Raw genomic sequence first — 12,537 nt, forward strand, 5'->3', positions numbered from 1 at the left:
GGACCGACCTCCTGGGATGTAGAGAGAACGGGGGAACTCCGAGCAAACATCACCCCCCTCCCAGATCAAGGGGATTCTCAGCTTGGCACCACTTATCTCAGAGACAGAGAGGGGTAGTGGTTAGAGCAGGGGGGAATCGGGATTCCTGGGAGGGGAGTTTGTACAGTGGCTAGAGCAGGGGACTGGGAGTCAGGACAGCTGAGTTCTTTTCCCGGCGTGGCGTGGGGAGGGGGTAAGTGATTAGAGCAGGGGGCTGGGAGTCAGGGCTCCTGGGTTCTATCCTCAACCCTGCCCTGGTCCCATTGGCCAATGAACACAGGACAAAACCCCCCATTAACCCCACAGACCACCCCGGGAGCTGGTTTAAATCCTCTCACTTGGACATGGGGTCCTCCTTCGCTTCCTGGCCTAGGGAATTATCCTGGGGCCGTTCCCCAGCCTGCGCAATGCAGGAACTCAGACTGGATGGCCTCCGTGGTCCCCCTCACGGCCGGGGCTTGATCAGGGACAAGCGACGGTGACATATTGCGAGAACCTGTCACCCAAGCCAGCTCCTGCAGCCTCCCGGCTGGCTCCGTGGCATTCCGGCTCAGAAAGAGGCCTGGGGTCCACTCCCAGGCCATAAGGACCAAGCCTTTTGCTGGTGTCCGTCGCTGTGGAAAACCCTCATGTTTCACGGGCAGCTCTGCTCTAAGAGCGTGAACGGCGCAGATGGTGGGGGGCAGGGCAGAACACGTGGAGCCTAGCCCCGGCTCTGCTACGGACTCCCCGTGTGACCTCAGGCAAGTCGCTCTCACCGCTCTGTGCCTCAGTTTCCCCCAGCTGCAGAACAGAAATCTAAGGAAGGGGAAAAAAAACAGGCTAAGTGCGATTGCTGTGCAAACTGCCCCCACCCCCGCACACACCCCATTCATGGATCCTCAATGGGGCGGGGCAGCAGGAGACTCGGGAGGGAGCGGGGCCCAGCCTGGGTAGTTTCCCAGAATTGGCTGAGGTGAAGGGGGTCAGGACCCAGGGAGAAACCTAGCAATGGGTCAGGGGAACAGCTGTTCCCAGATGGGGCCTAGCACAGACTGGAGGAGGGGCCGGGGGGGGGAAGAGAGGTGTTGGCAGGGCCCAGGTTGGTTCACAGGGCCAAACGCTTGCAGGGGGAACTCAGCCTGGGAGAGGCTCAGGGCTTTTTCAATCGCGGTGGAAGCCCAGAGCCTGCTACCGAGACTGCCCCAGCTCCCCTTTCCCAGGAACATCTCGGCCAGTCGGTGTTTATGCAGCACCAGCTCCTGAGCCCTGCCAGGAGAGGCTGGCAGGGTCTGGCCACAGAGAGAGCTGCTGCTTCATAGAAGATCAGGGTTGGAAGGGACCTCAGGAGGTCATCTAGTCCAACCCCCTGCTCAAAGCAGGACCAATCCCCAAATAGATTTTTGCCCTAGATCCCTAAATGGTCCCCTCAAGGATTGAACTCACAACCCTGGGTTTAGCAGGCCAACGCTCAAACCACTGAGCTATCCCTCCCCCCTTCGTTCCTATACAACCAACCTCAAACCCTGGCTCTTGGCTCTGCCTTTGACAAGGCCGGCGCAGGCAGCCCAGGGGTGGAGAACGCTGGAATCTGCCAGACAGATGTGCTGCTTTTCTCCCCACGATGGGGCTGGGGCAGATCCCTGGGACATGGTCTCCTCGCAAGGATCAGCAAGCAAACAAGAGACACGTCTCAGGCCAAGGGTCCAGCGGGGGTGGTAACCTCAGACCTGGCCCGCGGGAGCCTGGGGCTCTGTTGATGAGTCTAGGCACCTCAGGTTCACACCCAACCTTTGTCCATTTAGGTTGCAAACTCTTTGGCGCAAGGGCTGTTTATCACTCTGTGTCCGTACAGCCCCTAGCACAGTGGGGGCCCGCGTCTCAGCTGGGGCCTCTACGTGCTACTGGAAAGTCAGCAAGACCAGAGCCCGTGGGGCAGGCGCCATCCCTGCCCCAAAGGAGCTTGCAATCGAAACAGACAAGAGTGACACAGGGTGGGAGGGGAAACTGAGGCACAGAGCGGTGACGCGATTTGCCCACCGTCACCCAGCACAGGCAAGAGCAGAACCAGGCTGGCTGGCAGTGATTTACCCACTAGACCGTGCTGCTTCCCTATGCTAGAGGCGGGGTTGGCGTAAATTTCCTCCAGCCCATTTCCCTTCTCCTGGAGCCGTCCAAACAGCACCTCCTTGTGAATTGATGCTGTTCTGTGTGGCGGAAAGAACGGATGGGTTTGGAATTCCACGTGCCCCCGGGATGGGGGACGGGAGAATGGGGGGAGCCTCTCTGAACGTGATGCCCAAAGACGGCCCACGGAGCACCAAGCGGGGAGTCCCGTCAGGGGCACGCGATATTATCCCGTTCCGAGAGCTTTTGAGTTCGCCCGGTTGCTGCTGGTGAGGCTAACGGGGCGGGTGCCAAGGGGTTCGTCTGCTCCACAGCCTCGCTGATGCTAACGCGCTGATGGGAGAGGGCAGCTCAGACAGCGAGCTGTCAGCAGAGCCTGCTGTGCCCTGCCAGGCGCCGATGGGGAACGGTGGGAACAGGTGGCTCCCAGGGCACTGGCTGGCTCAGGGCACGGGCACTGGCGCTGAGATGAGTGGCCTGAGCCGGATCTCAGCGACCCAGGAAGTGCCTCACTGCAGGGGCTGCGCAGCCTTGGCTCCCACGGAGGGCAGGCCGGGCCGTGAAAGCGGTAACAGCACAATGCCCTGTATGAACCGAGTTTGCTGGGTCTCAGGCTGGTTCCTACCAGGGAAACAACCGCAATCCTCTGTTTGTGGCAGCCTCACCCAAGAGGCCCAGGATGAAAGTGTCCTCACGCCCTTCCCAGCCGCTGGGACATTTTGCCAGCGCTGGGGGGAAGCGGGGAGCTTGCTCTGCCATCGCCCCCGCGGTGCTGGCTCTGTAGATAAACACAGGACATTGGTCTCCAGGGCTATTCCACCAGCCCGAAACTCCCTACTCATGCAAACTATTAACCCAGCCAGCGGCAGGTTGGAAAGGCACCTGCGGCCTAGTAGACCAAGCCCAGGGCTGAGAAGCAGGAGACTGTAGTCACAACCTTGGACAAATTCTTTTCCAGCTCTGTGCCTCAGTTTCCCCATCTGTTAGAACAAGGCTAATTAGCGTTTCTATGGCAGGAGCTCCATTGTCAGGGCCCCAGTGCTGTACAGTCAGGCACAAGCCTAGAATACCAGGGTTTGAAGAGGTCATCTAAGAGGTCATTTAAGAGGTCATCTAATCCAACCCCTTGCTCAAAGCAGGACCAATCTCCAGGGAGATTTTTTACCTCAGATCCCAAAGTGGCCTCGCTCAAGGATTGAGCTTACAACCCTGGGTTTAACAGGCCAATGCTTAAACCACTGAGCTATCCCTCCCCCCACTACCAAGTTACAAACTAAGAAGACCAGGGGCATCTGAGAGGTACAAACCCTGGCCTGTGTTATACAGGGGATCACAGCGGTCCCGGATACATCAGCCCACCTCCAGAGCTGGGTGAAGCGGGGCCGGATTTTGCTGCCCTGACCTGCATTAGCAATTAAGACCTCTGGGGTTGGGGGGGAGGGGAGTCTGCAGGATTATGGGGAGCTAAACCCGGGCTCAGCAAGTGAGATTAACAGATGAGATTACTGGGCAGATGGGGAAAGGCTACAGGAACACAGGACTTCCCCGGGGAGGCATCGCAAAAACCAGGCGGGGGCAAATTCCACAGCCGGCTCACAACAATCTCCCTGTCTCCGTATTCGTCCCCTGCGCTGAATACACATCCTGGCACCCAGTGAGCTCAGCAGACCAGGACTCCTGGGTTCAAATCCCTGTTCTACCATGGGCTCTGGCCTAGAATCTGGGCCTACATTCAAGGCCCCGTCCCAGGCTCTTCCAGTCGTGACTCCAGAGCCCACAAGGAGAGCCAGTGTGAATTCACTGCATGCAGGGCCCCCAGCGCTGATGAGCTCTCATTACAGGCAATAGGATGGGGGCTGGGGGAGGAGGAACAGCTTGTTTTTCTGCGGGGGGGTTCCCCATGCCGGAAACCTTCATTTGGCCCTAACGTTAATTAGTCCAGTGCTCTAACTGCTGCACAGCGCTTCCTCATCTCTGGCGGAAACAAGCAGGCCAGGCGGCATTCCCCAACATCTGCACCAGGAGGGAGGTGGGAATATCCCACAATGCACCTGAGCAGCAGGACCAGAGGGCATCAAGGGAGGATGGGAGGATGTATTGCTGACATCCTCGCCGGGCCACACACACACTCCCGCTGGGGATCCCTGGCCCTAGGGGCTGCCTGTATCCCAGCCGGTCTCAGTGGATCAGAGGGATCTGTTCCCACAGCCATGGCAATTCTCCCTTGGCAACAACGTGGTGGTGGTGCGGGGGGGGGGGGAGTTCTCAAGGGAGTGGGATGCAGAAGGGATGAAGGCAGGAGAGGAGGATGAGGGAGGGAAGAAATGAGAGTGGAAGAGCCAGACAAAGGGGAGTGAGGGTAAAGGGGGGCTGTATACCCCATCATCTGCTGCCTGGCTCTGCTCCATGTCACCCCTCCAATGGGACAGGGGGTCTCCGTTCCGTAGAGCCGCTCTCCAGAGCGTTCGCACAGACCGGCTCCTTCGGCGGGGGAGGAAGAGCGGGGTGGGCGCCTGGCCCTGGCTGCCTTCACAGCCCACAGCAAAGTGACCGCAAGCATCTCCCACACATCCCAGCACTGCCTTCCCCCTCCCCCCAGCCCCGCTTTGTTCGCTTGCCCCGCTCCCGTAACCGCACACCCCAGAGCTTAGCCAGCTCCCGGCCCTGGCAAGCAAGAGCTCTTGGCTCCAGGCGCCTCTGCTCCTTGCCACGTGCAAATATTTAAGCTGTGGCCGAGACAGCCCGGCGATTCTTGCGGGGAGGAGGGTCTGTTAGGGCTCCGGCTCCCAGCAGTACCCCCCATGCTGTGATGCCACAAAGGGGCTATGCCAGGGATGAATCTAGCCCTGAGCCTCTAGGAGAAGGATGGCAGGACATTGGGGGATGTAAAGAAACTGGAACTACTTGGAATCCCCTTCCCACTGCATTCAGCATTCTTGATATCTTCCCGCTGTGCCGTGTTCCTGTGCGCTGTTAAACAGCCGCTGCCCTCGCCCCAGAGGTGGCTGCATTCCAGTGTTGTAGACGGGATTCCTAGGTGTTGTCGCTAAACAGCTGCTGTGCCCTGCGCCGGGGCAGCTGCATTTCCAGGGTAGATGAGCGATCCCTATGCAGCGTTGCCACGTGCTGTTCAACAGGTGCCACGCCCCACCCCAGAGGCGGCTGCATTTCAGTGCTGGTGAAGCACTCAGAGATGCTGTTAACAGTGAAGGCATGAATTAAGCATTTGGGCCCTGCTCATAGGGATGGGGGAGGAAGTCCAATCCAGCTAAGCCCAGGCCAGACAGATCATAGAATCCCTGTCCCCAGAAAGGTGTGAAATCTCAGCCACTGCTCAGGTGGGAATTAGCCTTAATACCCTTGCTGGGTTTAATTAGCTCTGGGATCAGGAGGTCAGTAGCACCTGTATTAACTCTGAAGGAGAAGCTGCTGTGACAAGACCGCTCGGCCATGACACACGCACCCCTCCCCCAGGCTAATTTACAGCACTGTCATCACATCAGCCAGCGGGCTCACACTCGCGGCCTGAGACCACACGGTCCCAGTGCACAGACAGAGCACACTCCCCGTGGAGGGTTGCACGGCCTCAGGTGTGCACAAGCTGCATGTTCCCGGTGCACCCAGATTGCACACGGGCTGCAGGGCGTTTCACACTCCTGGTGCACACGTCTCGCACGCTCCCTGAGCAAGATTGCATGCTCGTGGTGCTCGAAGGTTTCGTGCTCAGCGCGCACACAGCTCGTGCGCCGGCAGCGTGGGATTTCGCACTCGCCAGCCATGCAGCTGGCACCCGAGCTGCACGAAACCACACGCTCACCATGCACGCCGTTCTCACCCTCGCTGCGGCCGATGGCACGATCAGTGGTGCCCAGAGCTGCACACCCACTGTGCATGCAGATCTCACACTCGCTGCGGGAGCCTGCGCGCTTGTGCTGCATGAGGACTACTGCACAATCACCCTGCGTCACGATGCCCATGTGTTTCTCAGCCTGGCTACCCCGGTCTACAGAGAGTCCCCTTGTGCTCCTCGCCCGAGGCCAACGCCCATCTGGTGCCTTTGACCTGCGCAAAGGAACGCCAACGCTCGAGGCCCTGGAAAGGCTCCGGGGCTCATGACCAGGCTTCAAGTGCTGCTTTCCTTCCTGTGAGCGATGAATAAGGAGCTTACAACTCTGCCATGGTTCCTAGCAGCACAGCCGGTGCCAGCAGAGTGGGGAAAGTGGCCAGCCAGCACTGGGCGAGTGGCAGGGGATCCCAGCCAATTGTAAACATCCCTGACTCCTGGAGCCCTCCCAGCTGCCCCCTCCACCCCACGGGGTGCTCTCAGGACCCGGCCTGCTAAGATTAACGCCTTAATGGGCAGCCCCCCACTCCATCTCCTGCTGCTGCATTGCACAGAACCGCAACGGCTCCCAGCGCCCCCTTCCATAGGGTGCACCAGGCAACATCACGCAGACCTCTCCCTGGGCACAGCACCCTCGATGGATCCCATGTTAGCTGGCACCATGATCCTCACGGCTCTGGCACCTTAGGGACACGCCCAGGCCCTTAGGCAGCAGTGAAGTGCTCTGTGTTTGGACACTAAGAGGCCAGCAGGGGTGTATTGCTGTTTTGATCCGCTCCCTCGCTCAGAGCCAGCCCGCGCTAGCAGCAAACAACAAAGTAAACAGCGGACACAAGCGAGCACGAGCACTTGTGCATACGTGCACCATGCATGTGTGCATACACTTGTGCGTGGGTGCACGGCCACCTGTAACTGTGTGTGTGCGGGTAAATGAGCCCATGTGCTTGTGCATCCTTGTGTACCTGTGTTTAGGCACGGGCTCGCGTGTGGGTGCACGTGCCCATGTAGGCATTCACGGGCCCCTGTGCACAGGCACGTGTGAGCATACGCATGTGTGAGTGTGCGCCGCTTTGCACACGCGGGTGCTTGTGCATACGCACAGCTGCAGCCGCCATGCGGTCAGCTCGGGGCCGCCCCTTCTGAGGTCCATTCAGCCGCCAGCCTGTAGCAACTGCTTCCACCAAGCCAGGACCCTGTGAACGACAAGAACACGGGCCCGATCCGCACCCTGCACGTTGCACCAGGGCCTTTGCTCAGGTGAGCAGCCGGCTTGTCCGTGGGCTGGCCACGAAGCCCTGCACCGTCGCACGCACTCCCATCCATCCCCGCTATGCTCGGTGCGGTTATTTAGTCCTCCATGTTTCCGGGCTGAGCTTCCCGCCCGGAGAGGCCTCCTTGGAGCCAGCGCTAATCGGTTGCAGGCGCCTGGCCCCGGCCAGGAGCGCGGTGCGGCCCAAGCCTAGAAAACGCTTCGCTTTGCTTTTGGGAGGCGCCAAGAAGCACAAACGTCACGTCCTTCGTGGTGGAATCGCTCCTAAACCCAGACCCTTCCCCTGCCAATGGGGTCCCTGGCCGCGGCTGTATTTCCAGGGACCCCCACAAGGGCTAGCAAAAAAACCAGGCACCTAATGGGCAGGGTCAAGCTAAATTCTACTGGGCCATTTTAAACTCTTTGGGGACAGACTATCTAGAGCCAGCTGTGGTGCCCAACACCACAGTATCTGAGCCCCTCGCTGCGTTGTGGGCAGCAACCAGCACATTGGCAGCACGACAGACCCGATAACACTCATTTGTAGCCGACTGCTTGTTGCAAATATTGGCCAATTCAACTTCGGTTTTATGTCTGGCCGACACTAACTGGAAACTCAGCACGATTCTGCTGAAGCCAGATGCAAATCTGGCATCGGGTGTGAGCTAAAGGGTGAGATTCCTCCCTGAGTAACACCAAGGCAAATCTGGAGTCACTCTACTGATGTAAATGGAGTGACTCTGGATTTATACTGGTGTAATAGATTAGGATCAGACCCCAGATCCAGCAAAGCTGGTAAGGTGACTCCAGATTTACACTAATGTAGTTAAGGATCCGGTTCTAACATCAACTGCAGTCAATGGAGTGAGGTGACGTTTACACTCGTGCAGGCGAGATCTGGATTTGGCCCCCAACTCCACTGCAGTGGGTGGAGTGACTCCAAAGCTACACCAAGGTCCCACCGATCAAAACCGGGACCTAACGCGATGGCAGCCAGTGGGTTGACTCCAGATTTACAGGCTCTGCCTCGGCTCCGGATTCACCCCCACTCAGAGCCGGCCCCATAAATCCTAACAGCCGTCGCGACCGCCTGAGGCTCTCGGCTTTCCAAGCCGCAGAACTGACGCTCTCTCCTGCTTCCAAGTATGTGAGCGTGCTGGCTGGGCATGAAAGCGCCGTGACCACAGGCAGCTCAGGTAGCCCGTGACCCCAGCGTGGCCCGGCTCCTGGCTCTCCAACCCAGCCACGGCATTTGATTCTCACCGCTTCATTAACGTCAGCCTTAAACAAACAGGAGGAGATGCGTGCGCCCCGAAGCCCAGGAGAGCTTCCCAGCGATTGCTGGATCGCAGGAGTTGGGGAATGGCAATTATTCGTCGGCGTGCCGAAGCCAGGGTCTGATTACCCCCCTCGGCGCGTGCAGCGCCCCACGGCGAGGGTGCAGCGGCATGCCAAGGACAAGCTCGCCAGCGCCTTTGGGCCCAGACACCGCCCCAGCAACGGTCACTAGCCGGGGAGAAACCGCAAAGGCCTTTTAACCCCTTAGAGGCTGGAGAGAGACTCCGGCTCATCCTGCTCTAGTCACAGAAGGGAGGGAAACTGAGGCACAGAGCAAGGCTGTGACCTGACCCATTTGATACGGAGGGTCAGCGATGGACGTGGGAAAATAGAACCCAGGAGTCCTGGCTCCTAATCTCCTGCTGTAACCACTAGACAACACTCCCTCCCAGAGCTGGGATGAGAACCCAGGAGTCCTGGCTCCCAATCCCCTGGGCGGGTGCCACCGGACAGACAGGCAGGGCCCTGCTGGAAGGGTGGTTAAAGCACAGCACAAACCCTTCGCCTAACGCCGGTGGATTCTTTCCGCCCAGGCGCTGAGCTCCCTTCTGCCAGCCTAGCTGCCCCCAGAGAACACGTGCGGTGACAGGCACCCAACGCTGAGCCTGTCACGACAGCTCCGGGATCCCCAGAGCTGCCCAAAGAGGCCCCTTCGCTCCAAGGCTGTCCCAGTTTGCCCGGGCTCTCGGTTAAGGTTATGCTCCGCACGCCAGGGAGCACGGGCAGGTTGCGGGGGGCGGGTGTCCGGATTGGCAGCACTTGCTCCAGTCAGTCCTGCCAACCGCTTCTCAGACAAGTGTGGGGTGAGCCCGGACACGGGGGAGAAGGGCCAGGATGAGGTACAGGCAGCAGCGAAACGGGGTTGCCCACACGGATGGCGCTGGATGGCGCAGGATGCCTGGGTCCTATTCCTGGCTCTCCCACTGACCCTATGCCTGAGATTCCCCACCTACCTTTGTGAGCTCTTTGGAGCAGGGACTCTCTCGCGCTCTGTCTGGGCAGCACCTGGCACAATGGGGGTGGGGCTGTTCTCAGCCGGGCCCAAAGCTTTGAAACTAACAGGAGTTTTGGTTTCCAAGTCCAAAAAAATCAAATCAGTTCAGGGCAATTTTTTTTTTAATTTTCTGCCAATCAAAAAATAAAAGAACATCGTTTTGGGTCAGGAGGGGAAACTGAGGCACACAGCGTGGGGAGGTGACTCAGCCGTGGTCCCGCAGCAGAGCCCGGGCTCCTGACTCACAGGCCTCGGGCCCGACCCACCGGATCATAGCTGCTTGCCTGGCTCTGAGGACGGGGGTCTGCCTCCACAACATCTCTCACCAGATGAGCCGTGCCTGGCACACACTGTCCATTCCCCACAGCGATGGGAGCTGGCAGGGCACGGCTGAGCCTGGGGCCTTCCAGACAGATCAGCAGCCAAACCTCTCTGGGACCACATGGCGTCGGAGTGCAGGGAGAAGGGCTGGGGCATAGGCATAATCCCTGATGGCCAGAGATGCCATCAGGCATTAGGCAGGCAGGGTTACAGATTTCGTCTTCCTTCCTGTAGGAAGGAAGTTGCAGGCTCATTGTATCCTTCCCCCCACACGCCCTGCAGCTGCCCAAGCCCTGCACAGCAGGCAGGGAAAACACCCTCGACTTCCGCTGGAGCGGCCTCCCAGGGAGAGAGGGCGACAAAGCTGGTCATAGAACCCAGGAGTCCTGACGCTCATGGCTCTACCCACTAGCCCCCACCCCACTCCCAGGGCTAGGACGAGACCCCAGGCATCCTGACTCCCAGGCCTCCCGGTTCCTCCCACTCTAATCACTAGCTCCTACTGCCTCTCTTAGGCAACCGCTTTATAGCCCCAGCTGAGCGGCGGCGCTCTCCCCGGGGCAGGGAGGGTCTCCCTACACCCCCCCCACATGCCCTCCACGCCCGCCTGCCACTGTTCATCGGCTACTCACTCCCTCGTCGCTTGAGCCAGGCGCTGAGCGATTCCCACCAGCCACTTGCCCCTCCTTTACGTGGCCTGGTGTGGGGCCAGTGATCTGGGGCTGGGAGGGCGCCAGGAACTTGAGCTCCCTATAGGACTTACCCACAGCCCCCACCTCTCACTGCTTCCCCTGGCACAGGGCTGGAGTTGCTGCTGGTATTAGGGGCCCAAGTCCTGGGGGGGACAGGTCTGGGGGGATGGACCTGCTGGAAAGGAGCCCCCTTGGGAAAACAGCTGTCAACTCAGTCCTGTCCCTTTAAATCTATTTCCCACGCCAGCCCCCGCCCCCCCGCAGAAGAGCCCCCAAGTGGGACCCAGCTGCAGCACGACTGGGGAGGAGCCTGAAACCCAGCAGTGCCAGCGGCTGTGATGAACAGGGGTGGCCCGTGCTGCGGGGGAGCAAGATTTTACCAGGGGGTCTCCCGGTCCCATGGGCCTGTCCACATGACGCGCTGTCCTGGCAGGCGGGGATTGGCTACCTGGGGAAATAACCTGCACCAAATTAACGTCTGCAAGGGTCTGCAGCCAACTCTTGGGCTTCCCTTCCAGACGGTACAGAGGAGGTGCCCGACTGGACGCCTCGTTGGTCCGGCTGCTGCCCGACTGGCCGACTAGTTGGCCCAGCTGCTGCCCAATTGGCCGACTAGTTGACCCGGCTGGCCTGGCCGATGCCATACCGGAACATCATCTAGCCTTGTACATGACCAGCCAATAGGCCAACTAGTCCTTTACTCGCTACACCCAGCCCTCGAGTCCACCACTTGCCACCCAGGGCCATCTACTAGCCCATCCGTGCCCAGCCAACCATGTGTCACGCCCCCCCCCCCCCCGCACCTATAAAGCCAAACATAAGCGTTGCCCCTCGTCGCCTGGCCAGGACGCCCACCAGGGCCACGATGGGCTGGGGGAGACAGGTGAGACGCCAACAGAGACAAAGTTTAACATCTCTGCCCTCAGGGGGCCCGGGTCTGTTTCACTGTGGAGCAGCAGGTACCCTAGCAGAGGGTTGGGGATTTTCCCATCATGCACCAGGGCGCTAGGACTACACCAGCTGACGGGCAGGCTGGAACGACCCCCCCCCCCCAGGATGCTAGAGGTGCATCCTTTAAAAAGGCTGGAGGCGTGGCCAGGCTCCGGAAGACGCCCTACTGTGGCTTTACCCTGTGCTCGGCCCTGTGGTCTCTTCGTGTCGTGGAGCTTGGGCCGGGGTTTGTTAAGGGCAGCAGCCCCCTGAGCTCACAGCTCCCCTGGGGAGGCAGGTGTTATCGGGGCCATGGGGAAACTGAGGCACTGAGGAGGGTTAAGGAACTTGACCACGGCCACACTAGCAAAGCTGGAAATAGAACCCGGTCGTCTTGACTGTCCTGTCCCAGAGACTGGCACACACCTCCTGTTACGCTCGGCAGTGTAATCTCTGCTGGCTGGACCGGCCCACTGAGCACTTGATGTATTAGCCCAGGCCAAACCCCACAGCTGTAATCGAGCGCGACCCCCGGATGGGGCACGGCGTAACTGGCTCTGTGGCTGCTTCCCCAGTGTGTCCTTGCCCCTCGGCCAGGCCAGTCTCTTCTCCAGGGCTTGGTCCCTCGCCCCTGGCATGTGACTGCCACAGGGCCAGAGCGGCTGTTGAGTGCCCTTGGTGAAGGTGACCCACAGCCGAGAAATCCCAGCACTGCCCCTGGGCTTATCTGGTGCTAGTAAATACCAGGCTCCATCCCCACTGATCTCTCGGCGCTGGGAGCTTGGCTCCCTCCAACCCACCAGGGCCCGAGGCCCAGGGGGGAGCGCTGGGGGTAGTGAATAGTGGCAGGTGACTCAAACAGGGACAGCCAGTCTCCTACTTGGGGGTGCCAGGGAGCTGCAGTCCAGAGCTGGGCAAACAAGCCGGAGCCGGCTGGGCCCTGCCACCCAAGCTGGGAATTCGCTCCACAGAACCTGCTGCCCAGCCGAGTCGGGTCAGCCAGGCCTCGTCCTGCTCCACCCGC

This window comes from Chrysemys picta, chromosome 20 (assembly GCF_011386835.1).
Source record: "Chrysemys picta bellii isolate R12L10 chromosome 20, ASM1138683v2, whole genome shotgun sequence".
Lineage (NCBI taxonomy): Eukaryota > Metazoa > Chordata > Testudines > Emydidae > Chrysemys > Chrysemys picta.